At 38.4% G+C, this 12,966-nt stretch overlaps 1 long non-coding RNA gene across 2 annotated transcripts in view; it reads right to left on the bottom strand.

Annotated features, from left to right (window-relative positions):
• Positions 1 to 4,989, bottom strand: part of LOC147581049 (uncharacterized) — a 530,577-nt gene extending 525,588 nt beyond the window's left edge. The window contains exon 1 of one of the 2 annotated variants that reach the window (XR_015251357.1): positions 4,693 to 4,989. This is a non-coding gene — a long non-coding RNA (uncharacterized LOC147581049). The remainder of the gene's footprint in view (positions 1 to 4,692) is intronic. The other variant, XR_015251355.1, reaches the window with a different exon arrangement.
• Positions 4,990 to 12,966: the final 7,977 nt, after the last annotated feature.

The following is a 12,966-nucleotide window of genomic DNA, read 5'->3' as shown; positions in this document are numbered from 1 at the left end:
CCAAGAAACTTAAGCCTACCCGCTACTGATTCTATTCTTGTGACCTACTGCATGGATTTTCTTTGGCAGCCCAATAAAAACCTCACATGTTGAAATAATTTATTTCTGAACCTAATATCCCTCCGCAAATTCTTCCATTTGATTAACTTTTTTTCTCTTTATCATCTCACAGACATTCTAACAGAATAGGAAAATTGCTCATTTCGCCAATTATGAGAATAAATTAAGTGAGGGAATTTGAGAAGGCAAGGGTGGGAGAGAAAGAGAAATGGAGAATTAACTCTTGTAAATTTCTCGGAGATTACATATGGTTCAAGTAATTTAAAGATAGCTTCTTGGGGATTTTACTCATAATCTTGTTACGATCTTTTTTAAGAGGAGGGTAGGTTCCAAAAAGCTGTTTCTCAACCCATTTGTTTGAACTTTGAAAGTAACCCTCTACAAGCAGCCCCTGAAGCTGAAGGTGGTGGGTGCTGGCAGAGTTGAGGCCCTTTGCGTTGGTCTCTGTAGCACTTTCCATGACCTATGAAGTTTACAGGTTAAACATTTGTAAGAAAGAAGCTTTTTTCTGAGTGCAAACGAGGGACAGAGCACAGAGGCTGCTCCAGTAGAAATTTAGGGAAGTGTAACCAGGAGCAGATGCAGGCGTACAATTTCTCTCTGTCCCTGACTTTCCAGGGCACTTTTCTACCACGAGAGGAGCTAACAATGCCTTGCACAAAAGTTGCTGGTTTATCTTATCGTCATCATAGCCACTCCAGAAAAAAAGGGAAAAAAATTGCCTGCGAACTCTGCCTCCCATTTTTCTATCTCTCAGTACTGCTAATACTCAGGTAGGAATGGCCTACCAGGAGAGGCAGTGCTGAGACTGAAATCGGAGCTTTCCACCTCTCTCAGAACACAAACACAAGTACCAGGTACTCAGCACCCAATGACTAAGTACTGAAGGGGATGAACTGACAGTTCTGAAAAGGGTGAGTTTTAAATATTTGATGAAGTTAATGGAAAACTCACTAGAGAGAAGCAAACAGTGTCACAATATGTACTAGTAGACATAATGTGCCTGCTGAGACATTTTCCACTTAGCTTTGCCTTTTTGTACCTTAGGTGCTAGGCATCAGTTAAGTCCTTCCTTTCCTGATTACCACGGATAGGAGTTCTGCTTCACTGTTTACATTCCTGTCATCACCCACAAGCTTGCCAGTATCTGTTTGTGAGAAACCGGCGGCACAAATTTTTAGCCTGTCTGACCCAGAGTATATCTAGGGAGGTTTTAAAACCTGTGTTGACACACGAAAGTACATATTCTGTGTAAAACATCACCTTAGCAACTATCATGTAATCTAATCCTGGAAAAGAACAAATGATGACTGTGGACTCTCCCTCAACCCACTAGCAGTTCTGAAAGCCCAAATAGAAAGCACTTACAAAATGGCACCAAACCCAAGTAGTAGCCTGGCAGTGGTGATGACTTACTCAAATATGGCTCAAATTTAAGGAGAACCTTAAAGTATTTTAACACATTTCCTTTAAAAGAAGAGAGCTTTCAGCTTTATAAAGTCTACAACAATTAATTTATATAATTCATTTGAGAATTCGAATGTTTATGAGAACTATTACGTCGAGGTGGGGTTTAGAGTTAGTGTTACTTAGAATCTAAGAACCCAGGATCTATTCCGTAGAGCACATTCAAAGGGTAAATCCAGGAGAACGTACGACATGGGAGGCATGTTGAGACATCCAAGTTCTGGACAGTACTGACAAGGCTCATAGGTTTGGAGGGGAAACCCAGAATATTCCCTGAAAAAATAAATTATTTCCAAAGATCTCTTTGGAAATAACTGAAAACAATATTAGGACAAACGATGGTCTCATATCAAGAATTAATCAACAGGAGAAATAAGAACTTCAGCCAGAGTAAGCAAACTGACATGATTTGAAATTCAGACGACTCCATTTGAGAAGGAAAAGAAAGAAAACAGACTTTCATTCAGGTCCAATCCCCCTGTCCAACTTTCGCTTTTGATTTACACTTTGAGAGCACTTCAATTGGAAAAGAATAAGGGCTCAGCAAAAAGATGGAACAGCCACAAAAATGCTGTGAGGAATGGCCAGCGAGGGGTCTTCTGTACCAGTCATGGGCAATTTGAAGTCCCGGGGAACCTAAAAAACATACAAGTTCCGACCAAAGCTCAGCCTACGAATCCTTACGGCGCCTCGCTGACACTTCTTGAGGAACAAATCCAATTGTGCTGCACAGGGTCTTTGCCAGAGGAACAACAGCTTCCACATTAAGATCACATATGCTGTGCAGAAGTTGCTGAGTTTCCTGGAGTTTTTATGAAGGATTTCAAATAGCCCAGAAATAACTTTCAGTTGCCACAGTCACTAATAGCCCTGCCCTCCCTCTAAGCTGCAAGAGGTGAAAAGGCCTGAGGGCGTTCAGACTTCTCTGGAGAAAGTTGTCAAGGGTAAAAAATGAAAAACCAGTGAATTGCTTGCCGATGCTTCAGCTAAGAAAGTTCCAGGTGAGAATGGGGAGACCTGGTAGATCTGGGGTGAGGTTTATCTTGAGGGGTTTCAGAGCAAGCAATTCATTGCTGAAATAGCGACAAATGCCATTATCTTCTTTGCCCATGAAGAGATACTGAAACCGTGAAAACATGGGCAAATACCCTTCTCCTTAGACAGGATCATCTAGGCTTCTCACATGGGCATGAGCATCTATCCTCCAAAAGCCTCCACACACCCCCAACCCCCAACCCCTGACCTGGCCTTCAGCATATCACAGGCCATGCTATGGGAGCTCCAAAAAGAAGACCGTAGGAGAAGAGCATCATGTGCCTATGGACAGTTTTAAGAGAAAAGGCCTTTTAAGAGAAAAGGCGATTTCCTCGCCTTTCAGTTCCAGTAAAAAATTTCACAGTGTTGTGTACAACATCAAAAATTTTCAAATATGGGAACTTCCACTCTTAGAAAAGCTGTCATACCTGCTGCCCCTTGCTCCCTATCACCCTTTTGCCCCTTATTCTGCTTTGTATTCTTACAGCATTGTTTATCCCTTAATGTATTAGATGTTTTTTTTAAATATCTGTTTACTGTCACAGCAAAGACTTTGTTTTATTCACATTGAGTTCAACCTTTAAAACCTAGATTATGCAAGATACCTATCAATTACTCAATACACTGCCTTTGAATAAGTGAATTTATAAAATTTACATTCTCATTCCAATTTCTTAGTAAGAAAAGAATTAAAACCTGAGGCTCAGAGAGGTTAAATAACTGACTCAAGGATGTATAGTGATATAGCAAAGACACTTGTTCTTCCCCACGGGTGATAACTTTAGCTACTGGTAGGAAAGAAAAAGCCTTTCAGCAGAATTCATGCTATATTTGGGAGAACACAGTTTAGGTAGCTAATATTCACTGTATATTTTACATCCATTGAGCATTTTCTAGCCCATATAATCTGTGCTATAAAGAAAGGATGCTTCAACAGGGATATTTTCAGGAAAATTCTATAGCCGATTTTTAAATCTTTATTTTTCTCTGCACTTCAAAGTGAACACTGATCACTGCATGTCAACACAGGTTACATACCAACAATAAACAGGTGCACCATTTCTCTGGGGAAAGGGGCCCAATGGTGATAATGACAGCCATCGCAAACAGCGGGACAGCACCAACTGTGGCCTCAGCGCTGCTCTAGGCATGCACACTTGTCACTAACTCTTTCCATCCTCACAGGAACCCACACACTGTTGTTATCCCCATTTTACTGATGAGGAAACCAAGGCACAGAGAAGGTAGGTAACTTGCTCAAAGACATATAGCTAATAGTACATACTTGAGCCAGGACTCAAACCCAGGCAAGCTAACTTGAAAGCCTCTACCTCAGAGCTGCATCCTTCTACCTCAGGAAAAAAAAAAAAAAAATAGCCAAGTGTGTCTGTATTTAGCCAGTCACTTGGCAAGTCCGGGTCTCATAAACAACACAAGAAATGGGAGTTGTACTGTAGCAATTAGCAGGACTCGCATTTTGTTTACTATGTGGAAGAATACTGATTAATGAAACAGTGTCACCCTGGAGGAACATTCCTTGACACATACTAGTAGGTCCCCTTCTGTTCAATATTTGTATCACTTGAAGGAATTCACAGAAGGCATGCTCATGTGGTCTGCTGATGACTCCAAGTTGAGGAATTCTGCAAAAGTGTGGTTTGACACAACTCTAAAGTAGTTTGTGTAGCACCCCCACTGGAAGGAGAGTAGCAGAGCACTGGAAAAGCTACAGCTCAAATTCTCCACCAGCATCACGGCTGTCTTCTGTCCTCCTCAAGCCCTGCTTCCTCTCCCTTATTTTAGGCTACAGCCCACATCATGGTCTATGGACAAACTGTCACTGGGATTGGGTTTGCTGTAATTCCTGATTACTGATGATGGTGACCTGCGTGATCCCTGCTTTCTTCCAGGTGGATAAAAACGAAACGGCTAAAGCAAAATATCTTTCCAATTCTCCATCTTCTCATGGGCCTTTTGAAATCACTCTATTACAGTTCCTTAGTAAGTAGCATTCTGTTCACACGTCATCCTCTGAACACATTAATGTTTGGTCAATTTAAATGCACAGAGTGGCAATGTGCACATATAAATTTTTAGTAGTTACCATTTAAAAACAGAAGGATGACTCACCAGGCTTTCCTTTTCCTGTAAACACCGCGTGGTGCAAAACACTTGAACCCTGTGTGTTTTCAATGTCTCTGACTTCCACATGTACGCGCCTGATAGGGGCTGTTTATCAGCTGAAGCCGAGGGAGATAAAACCTTGCCACGGAGGCGCAGTCCTGCATTTCCCCGTGGCCAGGTGGAAGCCTCTCTGGCTTCCGGCTGGAGATGCGCCCTCTGCGGGCACCTGGCCTGCTCCGCCTGCTTCCGGGGCTTCTGCACCCACAGCTGGAGTTGGAGGGAGCCTAAGTGGAAAATAAATGAAGGAGAGGCAGCAGTTAATGAGTTCCGGAAATTCTGCCATTGCTCTAGGAGAGGTCAGCATAAGTAACATCGTTCTTTCTCCCTGCCACATTGACCCTCCCCACCTGACCCAAATCCTGTGCCATTCGGAGAGTCACAGGGAGTCCCCACGTGGGCTGCAGAGAAATGTGCTAGAATTGGGTTCTCGCTAGGGTTTGACTTTGACCTGAGGGGGCAGGGCGTCCAAACTACCTTTAACGGAAGGCATCATTTATTAATGCGTCTCGGTGCCTGCAGCAGTCCGTTGTAGTGCCTGGGAACACTGCAGTTGAGCTCATGCCTAACGAAAAAGGAAGGAGGCCACTGGAAAATGTTTCCTCTCGGACAGACATGCTGATGAAAAGTTGCTTGGTGCACGTCCAGATTCCTGTCTTTTGTTGAATTTTTAATCTTGTTTCTCTTGGATCAGCCCCCACTTCTCTGGGTTTGACCACTGATACATGCGCAGGGGTTATTCTACTCTGAAACTATAGAATTTTTTGAGAGGAGCAGGCGTTGCACCTGGAAAAACTGGCTAGGGAAACAGCAGTATTGTTTTATTAACTCCCTAAGTACAGTTTCTGTTCTTTACAGCTTTCTTGAGAAATTGTACTAATAATAAAACACGTTTTCAGTGAGCAATTATAGTTCACAGAGTTTTCCTGGCTTTGCTGAAAAGGCATTACCTTCAAATGGATGCCAAAAAGCAAAGCCGTGCATTCGAATCGGGAAGAGGAGCTGTGTGTTTTAGAACTACCTAAATCACTCCTGTAATTTGCAATGCCAAAGAGGGAGTAAATGTCCTCATGTAAAATTCAAAAGAAATACTGGGACAGTATCTCCCATAGCAACAGCTGTTTTAGAAGTTCCAGGATGATTAACAAGCGTCTGTTTCATCTTTTCCTTTGTTTCAAATCAGACCACAGCCTGCTCAATCTGCAGGTCAAAATAGTACTAAGACTTTGACAAAAGAAAAATGTGATTACTGTGGATTTTTTTTTCTGGTGTGTTCAATTATTTGCCATGCTGTTCATCTGCTTGTAATTCATTACTAGCTAACTGCGATTAAGAAGCTGATTGTTTTAAAAAATCAGAAAATATTAGTAAACTCAAGATACTCTATCTTCATTAACATTTACAACAATTAATTGATTAGAATACATTTCAGGGTAGTAATAGCTATCAGAATTGACCATTAATTTGCAGTGTCGTCAAGACATTTGACTTCTGAGTATTCGGTGGGCATGTTTCACACCTTGGGTTCCCCAGATAGCATCCTCTGATTTGGGAGTGTTTGCATGGGAAAGCTCCTGGAATCAACCACTGTGGAAGAAAGAGTAGGTAGCAGAGAATCTGAGCTGCACTCCAATCCCAACACCACCAGCAGCAGCCTCAGCTGTCCCACAGGGAGCCACGGGGTTAGAAAGCCCTTCAGAGACCACTGGGTCTTTGTACTCTATGTTGATCAGCCATTGGATGTGGGCTGCTCGGGGCAGGGGATTCGACATGATGCGGAAGAAGGCTGATAGCTGATGCCCTTCTTCTGACAGCACTCCCAGTGCGAATAATTTCTGCAGTCCAGAAGAAAGATCTGGGGGGCGCTAGACTGCCATAGTATATATACATAAAATGTAACATTCATTACCTTTTCAATAAAAGACACAGAAATTAGAGAATATAACACCTAACCTAAGCCAAGTCAATATTATACAAAATGATTAAATATTTTTGTTCTGGGAATAAAGCATCAGCCCAGGGTCACAGTATATTAAGGTCCAGTTCCTTAATAGATCTGGGAAAAGAACAAATTTAAATATATTGAATTCTCATTAAAAATAAATGAAATAACCACTTCTGAGAAGAAAAAGATATTAAAATACAATTACTCAAAGCATATGGAAATTAAAATATTTCCCTGTGCCCGTTTCTAAAGTAAACTCCCATGCAGAGCTTATTTTAATTATCCAGCATCCATATGTGCTATTAATGTGCTTAACTTTATAAATGTACCTTCTACAAGTGTCCTGTGTAATCATTTTAAAACCTGACTTTGATTAAATTGTATGTACTTAAAAAATGAAATAAATAAAGTGTATGGGCTTAAAATACAATTTGTATATACAAACATTGTCACATTTATGAATATTTATAGACAGCATTATTTAATAATCATTTGTATCTTCATTTGATTGAAATAAAATGTAAACATTCAAGAACACTAGGAGTCAATATACAGATTTTCTCCCATAAAAGAAGCATTTCATAAAAGCTAGACATAAAACAATCCAATGAAAAAATGGGAAGAGGATCTGAATCGATATTTTCCCAGAGAAGACAAACAGATAGCCAACAGGTACATGAAAAGGTGCTCAACATCACTAATCATCAGGGAAGTGCAAATCAAAACCACAATGAGATACCACCTACACCTGTCAGATGAGCAACTATCAAAAAGATAAGAACTAACAAGAATTATCTAGAATGTAGAGAAAAGGGACCCCCGGTGCACTGCCGGTGGGAACATAAGTTGGTGCAGCCACTATGGAAAACAGTGTGGAAATGCCTCAAAAACTTGAAGATAGGATTATCATATGATCCAGAAATTCCACTTCTGGGTATTTACCTGAAGAAAATGAAAATGCTAACTTAAAAGATATATGTACCCCCATGTTCATTGCAGCATTATTTTTAATAGCCAAAATACAGAAACAACATAAATGTCCATTGATAGGTGAATGGATGAAGATGTGAGATTATATACATGTGAGATATATAAAGTGGATTATTACTCAGATGTTAAAAGGAAGTAATCTTGCCATTTGCAACAACGTGGATGGATCTTGAGGTCATTACGCTAAGTGACATAAGTCAGCCAGAGAAAGGAAAGACAAATACTGTATGATCTCACTTATATACAGAAACAAATAAGCAAACAAACTCATAGATACAGAGAACAGACTGGTGGGTGGCAGAGGTGGGAGGGGAAGAGCAAAATGGGTCATGGTGGTATCAAAAGGTGTAAAGTTCCAGTTATAAATTAAATAAGTCATGGTGATGTAATGTACAGCATGGTGACTATAGTTAATAATACTGTATTTCATATTTGAAAGTAAATCCTAAAAGTCCTCATAACAAGAAAAAAATTTTTGTAACTACAGGTGGTGATCAATGTTAGCTAGACATTGTGGAGATCATTTTGCAGTATATACAATTATCAAATCGTTACATTGTATACCTGAAACTAATATACCATTATATGTCAATTTACCTTAATAAAAGAAGCTAAGCATAATATATACAGTCACTATATACTTGAATCAGTCATCGTTTACATGATATAATTAAGTGTATATGTATATATATATACATTTATATACACATATTAAATTGAAAAGCTCATCATATGTAATTAAAATATGAATAGCATTGCCAGATAAAGAAGACATGAAGAAAATGTGTGACTCTGTTTTGTAAGCTCCAGGAGGCCAAAGCAGGATCTGCATCAGCTCTCACCATGGAATCCCTGGGCGGGCCTTAACAAAGATCTGGCACATAGCAGACCCTCAGTAATGATTTGGTGAATGTTGAAAGCATTTTACATCTTAGTTAAAAAAAAAAAAGTGAATTGATTTCTCTTTCCAAACACGAAGGAAGCTGGGTATTGGCTGTTTTAAAGTCTAGACAAAAAAATAAGCAATTGAAAAGAAACAAATAAAAAAATGTTTTATGTTTATTATTTTTGAGAGAGAGAAAGAGCACAAGTGGGGGAGGAGCAGAGAGAGAGGGAGACACAGAATCCGAAGCAGGCTCCAGGCTCCAAGCTGTCAGCACAGAGCCCCACATGGGGCTCAAACTCACAAACTGAGAGATCATGACCTGAGCCAAAATAGGACGCTTAATCGACTGAGCCACCCAAGCACCCCAAAAATAAACAATTTTAAATTACAAATTTGAACTTATATATTCAGGTTGAGGTAGCCTTTTTTTTCTGTATTATTTCACAGACTAGGACAGATCCTCCTTTCCCTTAAAGATTTCCATTGCGAAGATATCAAAATGAAGTCCGGTTGCAAAGAACATACAGACAGCAAGTACCAAATGTCTTGGAGAAAGAGGTGTTAAAATTTTGTCAGCACATCTAACAAAAACAACATCTAGAAGTTTTACATATTCGCTCTACACCTGTTCATTTCTAAGTTTCCCAGAATGTTCCTAGAACTCAAATGAATCTCTCCAAAAATAAATAGGAAAATTTGAAAGAAAAATATAGAATGTATACACAAACAGAATTGCCAAAGGCCAGCCATGTTATTACAAAGCACCATGATAAACACAGAATGAATATGACCCTAAAAAGTTGCAAATGAGTATGTTTTGCTGATTTTGAAGTACTAAAATCCAACCACCCCCAGGTCTTCAGTACTTATAGTTACTACTCTTTTCTCTAGAAATAGAAACATAGCCACTCTATATTTATGTTCTATTAGTGGCTGAGTTTTGGAAGTCATGCCAAGAGGATTCCAGAAATTAAAAAAAAAAAAGATTTTGTATGAATCATCTGTCATATCCTCCATAAATCTACATCATTACCAAAATATGACCAAAATTGCTGAATAAATACCAAAGAATTGGACAGCGAGAGGAAGGGAGTATTATGTCAGAATTCAAATTAATTCAAAAATGGAAGGAAAGCCACATTCATCTGGGAGTCCATGAAAAGTTATTTTGTTGTTGTTTTTGATGTTTTACTTGCTGGTATTTTTTTTTTTCTTTTTATGATACACTCACTTGAACATAAGGCTGATTCAGGAAAAGATCCATGAAACAGGTTTGCACCCCACATTGTGACCACATCATTGTGTGGTGATGTACTCCTTCTTTCCTCCAACCCCTGTGTTTCAAGGCTTAATTTAAAATGGTCTTAATACTTTTACAATATAGGTAGGCAAGAATAGCATTCATTTCCATCATAATCCTCAAAAGAATAACTGTTCATTAATGTGTAATATATATTGGCCTAATTTTCAGCTAGAAACTTTTCAGCCAAATTATGTACTCATTACTAAAGTTTTGGATACAAATAAATATCTCATTCCCTTGAGTTTACACATAGCTGAAAGTCACTTGGAAAAAGATACAGTTTGACATTTTTTCTAATATTTTACTTCTAATTTTATTAGTTTCAAAGATTTTACTGAAAAGAAACTTTTAGGAAAAAACTACTGTAGATACTCAGATAGTGATATTTTATATCATCCCCATTAACTTGTTACCCAGTACTTGGCTCATCTATTAAAAACCTAATTCTGCATGTACATGCACACACACACACACACACACACACACACACACACACGCACATACCTGCACCCCTCATAACGTTGGCTCCTATTAGGAGCCTGGTAAATGCTACATCATAATGTAGTGGCACTTCCTTCTATTAGCATAGATTAAAATCAATAGATAGGGGCTTAAGTGGGAAAGAAAGCTATTTCTTTAACTGATCATCTAAATGGATCACCCTGAAATGATTTTCTGAGGGACAAGCATTCAAACACAATTCACTAGCTCAGTTCTAAGACCAGAACAATGTTAGTGAAATGTGACCAAACCACACATGAAGAATGGTTTTGCAATAGAGTATATAATAAGATTGAAAATTCTAGGCAAATTGAAAAGTTCTGAGCACCTTGTATGCGTACGTAAATTCTGCCATGACGTCTAGAGATGGTAAAATTAAAGCTTACACGGGCAAGTTATACAAATTGCCCATGAGCCCACTGCTTATAAATAGTAGCCTCAATCCAGATCAGGCTGTCTGAATCCAGAGCCCACATTCTTATATGGTTATATAAGAGAGAGAACAACACACACATGCTTACTGGCAACCATTTTTATTCAATGGTATTTACATTATTCTGGGATTTAAAAAAATAACAAATGAAACTGTCTTTTCATTGGCACATGTAGTTTTTTAGAAAGCAGACGTTACAAATATGTGGAACAGTTAAATAATATGAAGTGCTGTATGATTAATGTCTATCCTAAGTATTATAGACTAAGAACCACACAGATGCCAAAAAGCAGAGCAGTAATGTGGACTGGAATAGTTATGAAAAGGCTTCATGAAGACAGTGGACTTGACCTGGATCTTGAAATTGAATGAGAATTGGACAGTCAGAGTTGAGATAGGAGGATATTTCCACCTGGAAGAAAATTACCCAAGTAGCTTTGGCACACTAAAAAAAAGTCACATGAACCACCTTAGTTGCATAAAACACAAAGAACACATAAAGTTGTATAGCACCATGCTGAGACAATTACCTTCAATTATAGTTAAGGTTATTTATTTTGAATAACACTAATAGCTAAGTTAAATAATGATATTTTAAATCAAAGTAAATCAAATACCATATGATTCCATGTTTATGAAGTTCAAAAACAGGCAAATCTTATTTTAAATCAAATTAAATCAAATACCATATGATTCCATGTTTATGAAGTTCAAAAACAGGCAAATCTAACCTACTGAAGTAGATATCAGATGACCACCATTAGGCAAAGTATATTGGCTGGGAAAGGACTCAGGGAACCCTCTCAGGTGCTGGAAATTGTCTTGATTTGGGTGGTGATTACAGATACATATAAAAATTCACTGAGCTCTTATTACTTGTGAATTACACCTCATTCAATAAATGAGTAAAGGGTTGGCATCCGTGATAGGTTTCAGGTTTTTTTAAGTATAATGTGTATTTAGCATTAGAAAAATCTTTGAAGGTAAACTACCTCAACTTTGTCTTTGACAGAGGAGGGAATGGGGATCAGAGACTTGCCCTGGGTCACACAGACATTCAGGGGCTGAGAGGGTACTTGTTGTTGAAAGGTTTTCCATGCTTTGCTCATGCCTGCAAAATATATTTCATGTGCCACATACTCCTAGAAAGAAGATCCAAATGTACCATTGAATTCTTAGTAATGTTTATTTACCAGTTTCCATATTTTTTTTCACATTGATCACATTTATTTTTCCTCTTTATTCTTGGCATCTCTGGACTAAACATTCCAATCTTTTTTTTATACCTACAGTCAGTCTAACATATTTTCTCCAAAGGTGCTGTTTTACATGTGCCAATTTAATCTTATCCATTTCATAAAAATTCAGTAGCTATACCTGTTCTCAAACTTCAAAGAGATTCCCTCCATTCCCCTGAAAGATCCTTTGCCTGAGCCATTTTATATTGATCATACCACCATATTTTAACACATCTAATCTTTGCCCTTTTGCTCTATAAAGAAGGAGATAATGTAGATATTAATATGGATGACTTCACTTTAGGTAGATGTGTCCTTTCTCATTTTTTCACCTCATTTACCCACCACTAGTCTTTTCCTGTAAAGCAGTTCAGAATTTTCAATTCTGCTCCCAACAAACACCTTCTCTCTATTCTCAACTGCTTCTGAGATCTTGGTAGTAGAACTTTCCCATAAGAAAACTGCTAAGTCTTTCTTATTCATTTGATTTTCCATTCAGATAGCTCCCAATTCAAAATTTAGGGAGCATTCTCTAAATTCCATACATGGTGCACATATGGTTTGTTTAAAACCTTTACACAAGTCTACATGTCATGATACAAGTGAATCACCTGTGGAACAATCTTTTGGCAGATTCATAAACTACTGTAAAATGATCCAAGTACAAATGTTTCTAAGATAACTCGATGGAAGGTCTGGGTACACTTGTAATCATATTCACAGATGACTGCAATCCAGGTTTCTGTTTTTTACAAAGTCTATTATTTTACCTATAATTGGAGACAGTGCAATCTGGTAAAAACCACTCCAGTGATCTTCAGAAGAATAGCTTATAATCAAATGCAGCAGGTCCCAGAACATTGCTATCCATTGCAAACCTTTACCTGAGTTAATCTGGTTCATATTCGTCTATGTTGACATAACTAT

The sequence above is a fragment of the Puma concolor genome, chromosome B2 (genome assembly GCF_028749965.1).
Source record: "Puma concolor isolate L17-30 chromosome B2, mPumCon1.1.hap2, whole genome shotgun sequence".
Taxonomy (NCBI): Eukaryota; Metazoa; Chordata; class Mammalia; order Carnivora; family Felidae; genus Puma; species Puma concolor.
This window is presented reverse-complemented; position numbering and strand designations above follow the sequence as displayed.